Raw genomic sequence first — 12,970 nt, forward strand, 5'->3', positions numbered from 1 at the left:
CATTAATAATTTTTTATACGTACATCTTATTGTCACATAGGCATTATAATAATATACAAGTCTTTGATATTTTAGTTACATGCTCGTGCATTTATATGGTTGAATGACATGCACCAACGTCTACAAATGGGTGGTCATGTAGAGCAAGAGTTGGAGGATGTAGTTGTTGTTATGTAAGCTCAACAAAATCGACAAAACTACATCATCTATAGTGGTTGTTGTTGTCTTACTATAACTATATTATTTATGTTATTACTCATGTTGTTGTTGTTGGTTATTGTGGCTGTTGATAAATGATGTAATATATTAGTTCAATTTTACTTCATGAACTTTTATTGTGCCTGTTGACAAATGATGTAATATTTATGAAACTCATGTTTGTAATATCTTCAAACTCATGTAATGTATAATATATTGAAAGTTTATTTCAGTTCGATATTGAAACAATGTCTTCTATAATTGTCAAAACAATATGCAATATTCATAGGTTTTACAATTTAGAATATATTTTATAAGTTTTTATAGATTAGTTAATAAACTAACATAAACAAATATATATATATATATATATATATATATATATATATATATATATTAAAAGTTATATCAATTGTACATATTTTATTGGTTTTTATAGATTAGTTAATAAACAAACATAAACAAATATATATATAAATATTAAAAGTTATATCAATTGTATACTAAAATTATACAATAATTAAATTTTACTTTATATTTAATAAAGTTAAAAATAATGTATTGATTAAAACATTATTTAAAAACACTCTTTACCAAACATATTTCATGTTTTTGTTTTACTGATTTTGGTTACACTTTCACTTTGCCAGACATATTTTGTTCTCATATTTCTTGAAACAAAATACCTTGCCAAACATGTTCTACCATGTTTCTGTTCCAAAATTCTCACTGCAATTTTTTGTCGCCAAACATGTTTTGTTCTCATTTCAGAACAAAACATGACAAAACCCTTGTTCTGTTCTACACTAAAACAAAACACTACAAAACACAACGCAAACCAAATGGGCCCTTATGTTCCTAGACAAATTACTTATGATGACCTTGTGGGCGGGTGTACCGTGGGCGGGTGCAAGAGACACTGTCAGGCTACCACACTAGCGAGCTACGGGTGCACAAGTCCCACATCGCCTGGGTAGAGGAAAGGTGAAGTGCTTATATGTAAGTGCATCATCTCCAATTGGTATGAGGCCTTTTGGGGTAAAGTCCAAGAGCAAAACCGTGAGGGCTCAGGCTCAAAGCGGACAATATCATACCATGTGGTGGAGTGGGTCGTTACAAATGGTATCAGAGCCTGACCCAACCGGAAGTGTGCTGACGGGGACGTCGGGCCTCCAAGGGGGGTGGATTGTGATGACCTTGTGGGCGGGTGTGCCGTGGGCGGGTGCAAGAGACACTGTCAGGCTACCACACTGGCGAGCTACAGGTGCACAAGTCCCACATCGCCTGGGTAGAGGAAAGGTGAAGTGCTTATATGTAAGTGCATCATCTCCAATTGGTATGAGGCCTTTTGGGGTAAAGCCCAAGAGCAAAACCGTGAGGGCTCAGGCCCAAAGCGGACAATATCATACCATGTGGTGGAGTGAGTCGTTACATTACTCCCATTGGAGTCGAATTTGATCCGTGTTGTACCGCCCTGTGCCTCAACGCGCTTGATCTCGTTGACGAGGTCTGGCACGAGCCGTATAATCATAGCAAAGTTCAGAGCCAGTGACAAGACTTAACGTCTCCTCCACCGCCGGAGGGGCTGAGGTGGTGGCACCAGAGTCGCCGCTGCGATTGCGAGGGCCAACACTGCTACCGACCAAGAGACGAATTCCAGGAGCGGCGGGTTGAATGTGGAGTGGATGTTGTGCTTGCGGGCAGCAACGCCCCCGCCGCGGCCAAGCTTCCCGGAGCCTCCATACATTGTGGGTCCGATTAGTCGCATTTGGGGTTGACGTTTCATACAGTGGTTCGATGGTTATAAGATTAGGGCATTCACATGTTACTAATTTTGGCTTTTCATATGATTTAAGACCTTATTTGGATATAATTTCTTCAAGGGGATGTCATTGTCCCAAAAACAGGTAAATTTTACCTATGTGTCCTTTTGGCTACAGGAAATAAATATTCATATTTTTCTTGTTTATAGGAAATAATCACTTTCAATTGTATGGGAGCATTATTTTACAAGTATTTTGATGTGTATAATACTTTTTTGTGTTCTCGAGTGGAGACTGACAACTTGTTTAACTTAATATAACTTGTTTACTTAAAAATATCATGTGAACACAAAAATATGCTAACGGACATAGCTCAAATTTTCTGCTATTCAAACATCATAAAAGAACAAGAAGGCTGCAAACGCATCATAATATATCACACATAGCATGGACATGCACTAAGTTCCAACAGCCAATTCAATTCCAAAAAAATGGGAAGTTGTTACAAATATATACATTTTATGGAAAGTGGCTACAAATATATACATTCTTGATTTCATTTAGGGTACAGTGAAAAAAAATCCTACTATAAAAAATGTGCGAAAAAACACACCTGCTTTAGTATGTGCACGTAAATCTCTAGCATTTGAAAATATGCCCAAATTGCACCTCATATCTGTCGTCAAGTGTCAAATTTGACCAACTTTTTTTATTTATAAATCCCCCCAAAATACCCCTAAAAAATGAAATCAGTGTTTTTTTTTTTTTTTTGGGAAATGTAAGGGGTGGGGGATGGGGGTATAGATTCTACATATAACAAGGGGTTGTTTTGCACATTACCTTTTCATTTATTTACTATTCTTAGGCCTGATTTCAATTCCTTGAAGAATGAGGCCACTTTTCCAGTTGCCACCCTTCACTTCTTGCAAACATATTTCTAGTTCCCCATCTTCTCCACTCTTGTAAAGATAGTCACCCAACACCATCTCCAACCACCCGTCTCCTCTCTCCTTCGGACATTGATCGCTGCTTTCACTTGGCATGGCGACTTGTGGTCTCTGCATCTTAGTAAGGGTGCGGTTGAAAATCCCCATTCGCCCTCTTCGTCTTGGTACAATATGAGTTCGACGCCCCTGCCCTCCATTAGGATCCAGATAAAAACTCCTTAATTCCTCTTCAATCCCACGAACTCCTACCCAAACCTCTACTGGTTGGGATTTAAATCCATATACTCTTTTCGTCCACTTGAACACAAGGTAAGCTGCATAGTTTGTGTCAGGCGATATCATCCGAGTACTTATCCTCCCAAGAATTTCAAGCCAACACACATCGACAAGCTCTGCCACCTCAGCGAATCTGATTTTGTAAATTTGGTTTCATTGAATTAATTAACACCATACATGGAGAAAACAAACGAAGAAAAGAACAGCCCAGTGTGAGAGATAGACCTGGACTCGGGTAGAGAAATCCATCTCCAATACATAGGTGTATCACCATAAACAATTGTGAGGGATCTTGCAGCTAACATGAAACATTTCTTCCCACTCCATTTATCCAATGAAAAACTCTGCTTAATGCCACTAATGAGAAGTTAGAGAGAGATTAAAATGAAAACTGAAGCAAACACTGTGTATAAAGTAAATTACAGCCACCCAAATGGACATTCAGAGAGAGAAAAAGACTAGAAAGAACCAAAGCTCCAAAACAGAAACGCCAACTCCACCCTGTGAATCATATGATTCAACTCAAAAGGTACAAAACAAAGATAACAAGAATTACATGTTATGCTGCAGTACTAATGAATAACACGAGTCTGCAATCACCAGCAAAGATGGCTTTTGACAGGCTGTTTTGCAACACAACCAGATTCATAACCAACCCGAAATTTGTTGTGTTAGGCATAGCTTACACGTGATTCAAGGGTTCTCTATTTGAACACTATAAATGATTATCCATAATTAACTAGTGATACAACATATTGGGAGATTGCAGCTACTAACTGAGAAAATAGATATTTGGTATTAGTATTAAACAAGCAAGTAGAGAGAAGCAAAAGGAACAGAAGCAGACAAGTAGTTTATTTTTCCCTCAAATGCTGGTAAGCAAGGCCCTGAGACAGAATACGCCAATGCTCAGTATCCACCTTCACTCGCAACAATATTATTCGAAATACTTGTTGTATCCATTTTGAACCAAAATTCATCACACTTGCAAATAATTTGGGGAGTGTTCGGATTCTCGCGAACTTATAGTTTGACAATTAAGACTTCCGGTGTCTACAGTGATCTGATGTCATGTCTCCCCATTTGAAGATGCTCATGTTTAGCCTTCCAAGTAAATTTCTATTCACAGTATATGGATCTTGCACAGTATAATGTAAGTCTAATATTTGTTGGAAATAGGGGCATTAAAAACATAAACTTTGGATGAGATTTGAAATAGATTCCGCTAATAATTTTTTTCGGATTTCTAGACAAGCGCGTTTCTCTCCGCAAGGAGATGAACGTGGTATATTTACTTTCTGAAATCCGTTTCCGGATGAATAAGAAATTAGCTCCAAAGTGTGATATTTTGATAAGCCTAAATGGGTATGCAAAATGTGGGAAGTGTTTGTCCCACATGGAAAAAATGTTGAAACAAATTGAAATTTAAATAAGCTGAGTTTAGGATTTGGGCTTGAGCTTGAGCCTAATTGTAAAGTCCAGATTATTCTTTTTTGGAATTTTGGATTGGGCCTAATTTTGGGCTGGGCTTATTTAAATGGGTTTCACAAATGAGTGAGTTTTTTGGGTGGTTGATTTTTTGAATTAAAAAAACTACTTTTTAATTTTTCTAAAAGGTTACACCTTTTAAATTAAAAAACCATATTTTAGTTTTTCTAAAGGGTTACACCTTTTAAATTAAAAAACCACTTTTTAGTTTTTCAAAGGGTTACACCTTTTTCCGAACCATCATGACCTATGGTTGCACCCACTCGAAAAGGCACATTGCAACCTATTGGAATGGATGTGTCTATTGGTGAACAGACACCATGTGAACCATTGCAACTTATTGGAATAGATGTGTCTAGTGGTGAACAGATACCATGTGAACCATTGCAATGGTTGCATCCAATAATGAAGAGATACACCCAATCCGAAAAGACATTTCTGTTTCTATAAATACCCCCATTTGGATCATTTGCAAATTGTTCATTTTCATTTTCTTCTATCTCCCTTTCTAGACTTGAACCCAACCCAAGTGAGTTCAAACCATAGGTTAAGTGGTCCGAACCACTTAGACCTTAATCCAATTTCATCGAGCTATATTAAGATTGGTCCGAACCATTTGATTCGAATTGCACCCAATTCAGCATTTATATAGCATAGATGCATTTTTGAGTCAGAGAGAGTATTACACGGAGAAGGTTCGCCGTATCCACGAGTTTGTAGTGCTGCTACTGGTGGATGTAGACCGTTGTATCCTGGGAGATAAACGCCACTGAGTCCGTTAGCACAATAACGGGGCGAATCTGTCTTAAGGACATAGTATCCAATACTAGCCTCGGTCCAGGTTCATTCCTTGCATATTATTATTATTTTATTGCTTTATTTTGCATATTTAATTAAATATAGAGTTGCATATTTAATTAATGATTTATTAGCATATTGTTAATTATCTCATGACATATTAGTATAAGGGTTATTATATCTTAAAAGTCACATTAAGCATATATTTTTCCAACAATCTTAAGACAGACTCCTTCCTTGCGTAGATTTTATTATATGTTTCTATTTAAGATATAAACAAGTAGATATTATAATAATAGTTGAGATATGATAAAATAATGTTATATACATTATTATATGATAATATGTTAAATATTAATGCATTCAATATTATGTGAAATTGAAGCATGTTATATAAGTAGATTATTGAATTATTCATTATTGGCTGAATTATTTAATTTTGTAATATGATATTATGAAGTATATGACATTACCTTAAACATGTACCAACTAGAGGTGGAAAAATGTTCTTCGTTACTTTTATCATTGGTTGCACAAGATACCGTTATGTGTATTTGCCACGAAGCAAAGATGAAACCTTAGAAATGTGACATCATATGAATTATGGAAAGGTTGAAAACCTTTCTATAAATTCTTAAAAGTGTGGGGGTGTCTATTTAAGGTTGCAGATCCTACTCTTATGAAAGGTTAAAGTGGTCCTAAAATGTGACAACCTTGTAGGTGAGTCTGTCGTGGACGGGTGCAAGAGGCACTAACAGGCTACCACACTAGGCGAGCTACAAGTGCACAGTCCCCACACATAAAACCTTTGATAGGTTATGCTCATAACAGTATTGCATATCATTTCCTTGTGCATAAATCATACAATGAAAATAAAGATGAGCTTAGAGGTAGTAAGAAGGTTAGAACGTCTAAATCTTTTATTCCTGATTTTCTAGCATGTTTATTAGAGAATAAGCCATAAAGTTTTAAGGAAGCAAATTCTTCTCTTGATTATTATTATTTCTTATGAAACTATATTGTTATGCAAGTTTAATATTATTTTTATAAATGTTTACTTTCATTTTATACTATAATATTGAACTATGTAGTTGAATTACTTAACGTGTATTGTAATTCAAATTAACAACATAATTTATTTAATATGTGATATTATTGAATTTTGTATGAATGGACTAGTCCAACTATGTCAACTCTTCTGATAGTCAAAGGAAAACGATCTATACTAGTGTTTAAGACACGTATAGCTGTAAATGGGCTGAATCAGAGAAAATTTTCCAATAACTCGAAAGAATTTAATGGAAAATGTTATGGATACACTAAGCAAGTACACCTAGACAAGCTAAATCAAGCTAGTTAGCTCTAATATACAATTTAGCTAAAAGCTAAAATGTTATCGAGTTACAAACTAGTTAGCTTAGGTATAAGCTAAAATGATTAATGAGGTGCACAAAACCTAAGAGGAAGATAAAAAAACTGACAGTTGGTTCTACCTCTTAACTTGATAGTAAAAAAACATGAGGGTAATGAGTAGCCATTTTAGCCATAAGCTATTTGAGCTATACATCATATCTGCTCATGTAGGAGGGAATAATACTACTTGTAAAGTAGTAGTTTTTGAAGAATATTCTTCAAAACAAATTACTCTACTACCAAGATAGACCACTTAGATAAGTGTGTACTAAAGTTATAAGCTACTAGAATTGCTAGCTAAACAAACTTAACTTCAAGCTAGCGGTAATAACTAAAAAGTGGGTGCTCATCATAACTTAGTAGTGAGATATGAGAAGAGTGTGTAATAATACTTGAGAAGTGAGTGCTCACTCTGTGGTGATTGTATCCAAAACTTAAATAATAAGATAATTATTTACTTAAATGATTGAGTTATGTGATGTGTGACACATGAAAGGTTATGACATGTTAATATGACTAACTTAACATGAATAACTCAATTCATAAATACAAGAGATGTAGAAGCAAATATTAATTAAAGCCCATATCTCTAGCATTAATTCACAATAACGTTAGTAACATATTATAAAAACAAGTTAGAGATAAAGTGAATACATATGCACTAGAGACTGTTAGACATGCTTGTTGAAAAACGAATATAGAACCTTGGAAAGGTAGATGGGGTGAAATATTTAATATATGGTATTTCAAGAGTTAGAAAACCATAAGAAATATATCATATATAAAATTTCAGGATTATCTTAAAGTTGTGGGGGGATATTGTCCATAGATAAAATTTGTTATGAGTTACCTTACCAAATAAGAAATACTTATAAATGTAGGGTTCTTAATCCTAAGAAATTTTGGATAGAACCAAGCATTTATAGTATTATAACAATAGTGCATGTTGTTTCCTATGAGGAAAACATTATAGAACAACTAGAAAAGTTCTTTTTCCAGTGGAAGAGCTGAGTTATTTGTTCTAGTTGAAGAGTAAAGTGTGCAAGCTTATAAGTCCTTGAGTGGATTAAAGCTAGTACCAAGACAATGACATAAATGTGATGTATAAGTCATTGTATGCCTTAAAAAAAATTAATGATATACTAATTAGTATATTTGATATGAAAGATTTAACATCTAATAACATAGTATATTCTCAATAGAGTGAGATTGAGATAATACTAGTTATGACAATAAAAGTCTAACTAACTTTTGTAGATGTAAATCTTAAATATAAATACTAGCCAAAGTATATCATTGGTTGAGATTGCAAGACATCTTAATAACTGTGTTTAATTGCACATTTTCAATCTAGGATCGGATCACTGAAAAAATAATAAATTGGGTAGTTGAGATACACCCTAAATCCAATATTGCATAGATCAAGATATATAACTAAATTGGAGGTGTAACAGTGATGCAATCTGGATATGGGATATTAAAGACTTCAAATCCAATAGTGGATATGTCTTTTATATTAAAGGTATAGTTCTATGTTATTAATATAACTTAAAGTTAGAAACTTTGAATAAATCAAATAGGGAAGTCAATAGACTTCACCTAGAGGAAAATTCAAAGTAAGTCTACACCTGTGCCACTAAAGAAAATGATATTGCTAACATTAAGCAATTTTAGGGCACAAAGTATACAGTTGCTCTCACCTGGAGAAATCTCTGCAGAGTGTAATATTTCTAAACACAACCTTGTGGCCACATATAAAATTGAAGGTTGTACTAGAGAGCAATTGTACAGTTCATCAAGGGGAATGGGGTTTAAAGCCGAAAGCTAACGAGTCACCTTAATGGAAACCCAACCTAGCTGACTAGAGATCCCAAGATCTAGGTTCAAAGGGACAACAGAAATTCTGAGTGACTCACCAGAAGCACTGGGAAGATATAAATCTTCTACCCATTTATATGATGAGACAGTGCTACCTACAGCGATGATTAGGATAAGCTTCGCTTTTAATGACTCTTATACCTTGAAAATTCAAGTGGGGTTTGGTAGGATACTCTTAATAAGAAGTCACCTATATGAGTGTGAAGTGGGGCCATTTCTATGAGAACTATAAAGGCTAAGTTTTCAAGAGCACTCATTGAATACCAGGACTTGTTCAGGGCCAAAATGAACACAACAATGAGAACCAACTTTGTGAGGAAAGCTACTGTGTGTTTGTTATTGTCTTGGTTTACACAAACAGTTGAACAGTTTAAGACATCGCGTTCACTGGTTAGCCAGTAAATCCGACAGCAATACACTAGGGAAGGCTCAAAGCCAAAAGCCACCTATCCTGATGCAGTAACTTTTCGACTATACTCTCTCTAGTGTCTGCATGATCATCTTTTGCATTTTACGCAAATTTCCATTCATGTGGGGGATTGTTAGAAATGGGGGCATTAAAAACATAAACTTTGGATGAGATTTGAAATAGATTCCGCTAATAATTTTTTTCGGATTTCTAGACAAGCGCGTTTCTCTCCGCAAGGAGATGAACGTGGTATATTTACTTTCTGAAATCCGTTTCCGGATGAATGAGAAATTAGCTCCAAAGTGTGGTATTTTGATAAGCCTAAATGGGTATGCAAAATGTGGGAAGTGTTTGTCCCACATGGAAAAAATGTTGAAACAAATTGAAATTTAAATAAGCTGAGTTTAGGATTTGGGCTTGGGCCTAATTGTAAAGTCCAGATTATTCTTTTTTGGAATTTTGGATTGGGCCTAATTTTGAGCTGGGCTTATTTAAATAGGTTTCACAAATGAGTGAGTTTTTTGGGTGGGAGGTTATTGAATTAAAAAAATTACTTTTTAGTTTTTTTAAAAGGTTACACCTTTTAAATTAAAAAACCATATTTTAGCTTTTCTAAAGGGTTACACCTTTTAAATTAAAAAACCACTTTTTAATTTTTCAAAAGGTTACACCTTTTTCCGAACCATCATGACCCATGGTTGCACCTACTCGAAAAGGCACATTGCAACCTATTGGAATGGATGTGTCTATTGGTGAACAGACACTATGTGAACCATTGCAACTTATTAGAATAGATGTGTCTAGTGGTGAACAGACACCATGTGAACCATTGCAATGGTTGTGTCCAATAATGAAGAGATACACCCCATCCGAAAGGACATTTCTGTTTCTATAAATACCCCCCTTTGGATCATTTGCAAATTGTTCATTTTCATTTTCTTTTATCTCCCTTTCTAGACTTGAACCCAACCCAAGTGAGTTCAAACCATAGGTTAAGTGGTCCGAACCACTTAGACCTTAATCCAATTTCATCGAGCCATATTAAGATTGGTCCGAACCATTTGATTCGAATTGCACCCAATTCAGCATTTATATAGCATAGATGCATTTTTGAGTCAGAGAGAGTATTACACGAAGAAGGTTCGCCATATCCACGAGTTTGTAGTGCTGCTACTGGTGGATGTAGACCGTTGTATCCTGGGAGATAAACGACACTGAGTCCGTTAGCACCATAGCGGGGCGAATCTGTCTTAAGGATATAGTATCCAATACTAGCCTCGGTCCAGGTTCATTCCTTGTATATTATTATTATTTTATTGCTTTATTTTGCATATTTAATTAAATATAGAGTTGCATATTTAATTAATGATTTATTAGCATATTGTTAATTATCTCATGACATATTAGTATAAAGGTTATTATATTTTAAAAATCACATTAAGCATATATTTTTCCAACAATATTATGTAGCATTCTATTACTTGGTATGATGGTAAAAGCTAGACTGACAAGTGTGAGAATGTAGGTTCTTGGTCTGCAAGAGTTGGGGCTTTTTCTAATTTGCCACACTCCATGATTTCTATGCACATTCTTTAGTCAACTTCTGTCCACACTTTATGATTATGAAGAGATTCCACTGTTTGGTACGATGGTATACGCTTAGGCTGACATGTTTGAGAAATCTCTCCCAAATTGTCAAAAGTTAAGAGGGTGTAAAATTTTCCTCTGCTGCCTTCTCTGAACAGTGTATGATTAATAATTTGTATGCACAATTGATGATAAAGGAATTACCATAAATTGATTCCCCTACATATATTCATAATTCACAACACCAATAGTTATCAATTCAAACTTATTTTCTCCAAAAAAAAAAAAAAAAAAAAAAACACCTTCCTGCAAATACTCAAATCTTTGTCTAAACCATAATTGCATTTTATGTTTTAAAATTTTGAAGGAGAACTCGTCCTGATCACAATCATTCATCTCTAATCCCATTAAAATTATATATATATATATATACACACACACTAAACCCTAAAGTCTAATCCCATTAAAATATTGAATATATTAAGCCCCTAAACCCATCAAAAACTTGACCTTATTTTCCACAGAAACAGAAAATCACACATCATTCATGACTAATCACAATCAGACATATATATATATATATATATATATATATATATATATATATATATTTCCTTACTATATTTTTTTTTGGATTGTGCCCAAAGAGATATTTTATTCAATATATATATAGATATATATATATATAGATATATAGATCCTGTCAAAAGAGGAAATTTATTCATTATTTTTTGTAAATATATATAATTTTTTTAGCCTCTGTCAAGAAGAGGAATATTCGACAGAGATAAAAAAATAAAAAAAAATTTGGACAAAAGTAAATTAAAATCTTGAACATATTTCCCTAAATTACACATCATTCATTTCTACTCACAATCAAACAATACAGTGTGAAACTTGATATTTTACCTTAGTCCCACCATCGACGATGAGGGGATGATCGGAGAGGCTCAGATAAAGCTCTTTCTTAGATGTGAAAACCGGCGGAGAAGAATCGGAAGCTCGGGCAATGATGTCCTGATAATCTGACGGCAGAAATCTCTCCCAAACTGTGTCAGATTCCGCAGCCGACCGGAAAGTGGAAGCCACCAACGAAAGCCGGCAAGTCTCTGGAGCACTCGCCAGAGAAAACATGTTCGCTATGCATTCTCCGGCAATGTGTTGAAATCGGTCGCCGGACATGGGTTTCTGCTGCTCTCTGCTTCCATCACTTCTCTCTCCAGTCTATATTATACCGGTGAATGCATATATATATGCATTCACCGGTATAATATAGACTGGAGAGAGAAGTGATGGAAGCAGAGAGCAGCAGAAATCACCGATATAATATAGACTATATATGCATTCACCGGTATAATATAGACTGGAGAGAGAAGTGATGGAAGCAGAGAGCAGCAGAAATCACCGATATAATATAGACTGGAGAGAGAAGTGATGGAAGCAGAGAGCAGCAGAAATCCGGATATATGCATTCACCGGTATAATATAGACTGGAGAGAGAAGTGATGGAAGCAGAGAGCAGCAGAAATCCATGTCCGGCGACCGATTTCAATACAATACAATGCACACACATATGTATGTAATATATATGTGTCTTCGCGCTTTCATCACGACACGTGTTCACCAATCACCCGTTGAATTAACAATAATGGTGAACCTGTCAATTATGAATCAAAAATAAACAGTAATAAAAAATAAAAAATTGTTTGTTCACTTTTTACTTTTTCTTTTTTTAATTTATAGAAAATAATCCTAGGATTTGAGACCGAGAATGTCTAAAAATTCATTTACTTAAACAATTTAAAAAAACAAATTAAATGTTATATAAATTTTCTATGGATACTGCTATTATTTAGTATTTAATATTTATATTTTATTAATCAAGAAAAGTATAATACAAAGGTACCCATAGGTCATTTCTCAATTGAAATGTAAGAATTTTAGTCTCTAATGAATAATTTGTACAGTAAAATATGTGTGAATGTTTATCTAACTCGTATAAATATGAAGAAAATTTTTTTTGACAATATGGAGGTCCTTTTCTAGTGGTAAATAGTGGTCATTGTGAGGAGTATCGAGAGTGGTGCTTACTCTATTATGATGGTGGTGTTATTTTGAGGATGTTGGAAGAAGAATTGTTTGGTAGTAACTTGATGGTCCGGTGAGATGATAGTTTTGAACTGTTAATTTGTATGAATGGCAGTGAGGGTGTT

The 12,970-nt window shown here is 34.6% G+C and overlaps 1 pseudogene; it reads right to left on the reverse strand.

The window, feature by feature from the left end:
• Positions 1–2,749: 2,749 nt before the first annotated feature.
• Positions 2,750–11,965, reverse strand: LOC132268452 (putative F-box protein PP2-B12; annotated as a pseudogene).
• Positions 11,966–12,970: the final 1,005 nt, after the last annotated feature.

Source organism: Cornus florida, unplaced genomic scaffold, assembly GCF_030987335.1.
Source record: "Cornus florida cultivar Cherokee Brave unplaced genomic scaffold, ASM3098733v1 CherokeeBrave_3.0.0_Hap2_Chr08, whole genome shotgun sequence".
Classification (NCBI taxonomy): domain Eukaryota; kingdom Viridiplantae; phylum Streptophyta; class Magnoliopsida; order Cornales; family Cornaceae; genus Cornus; species Cornus florida.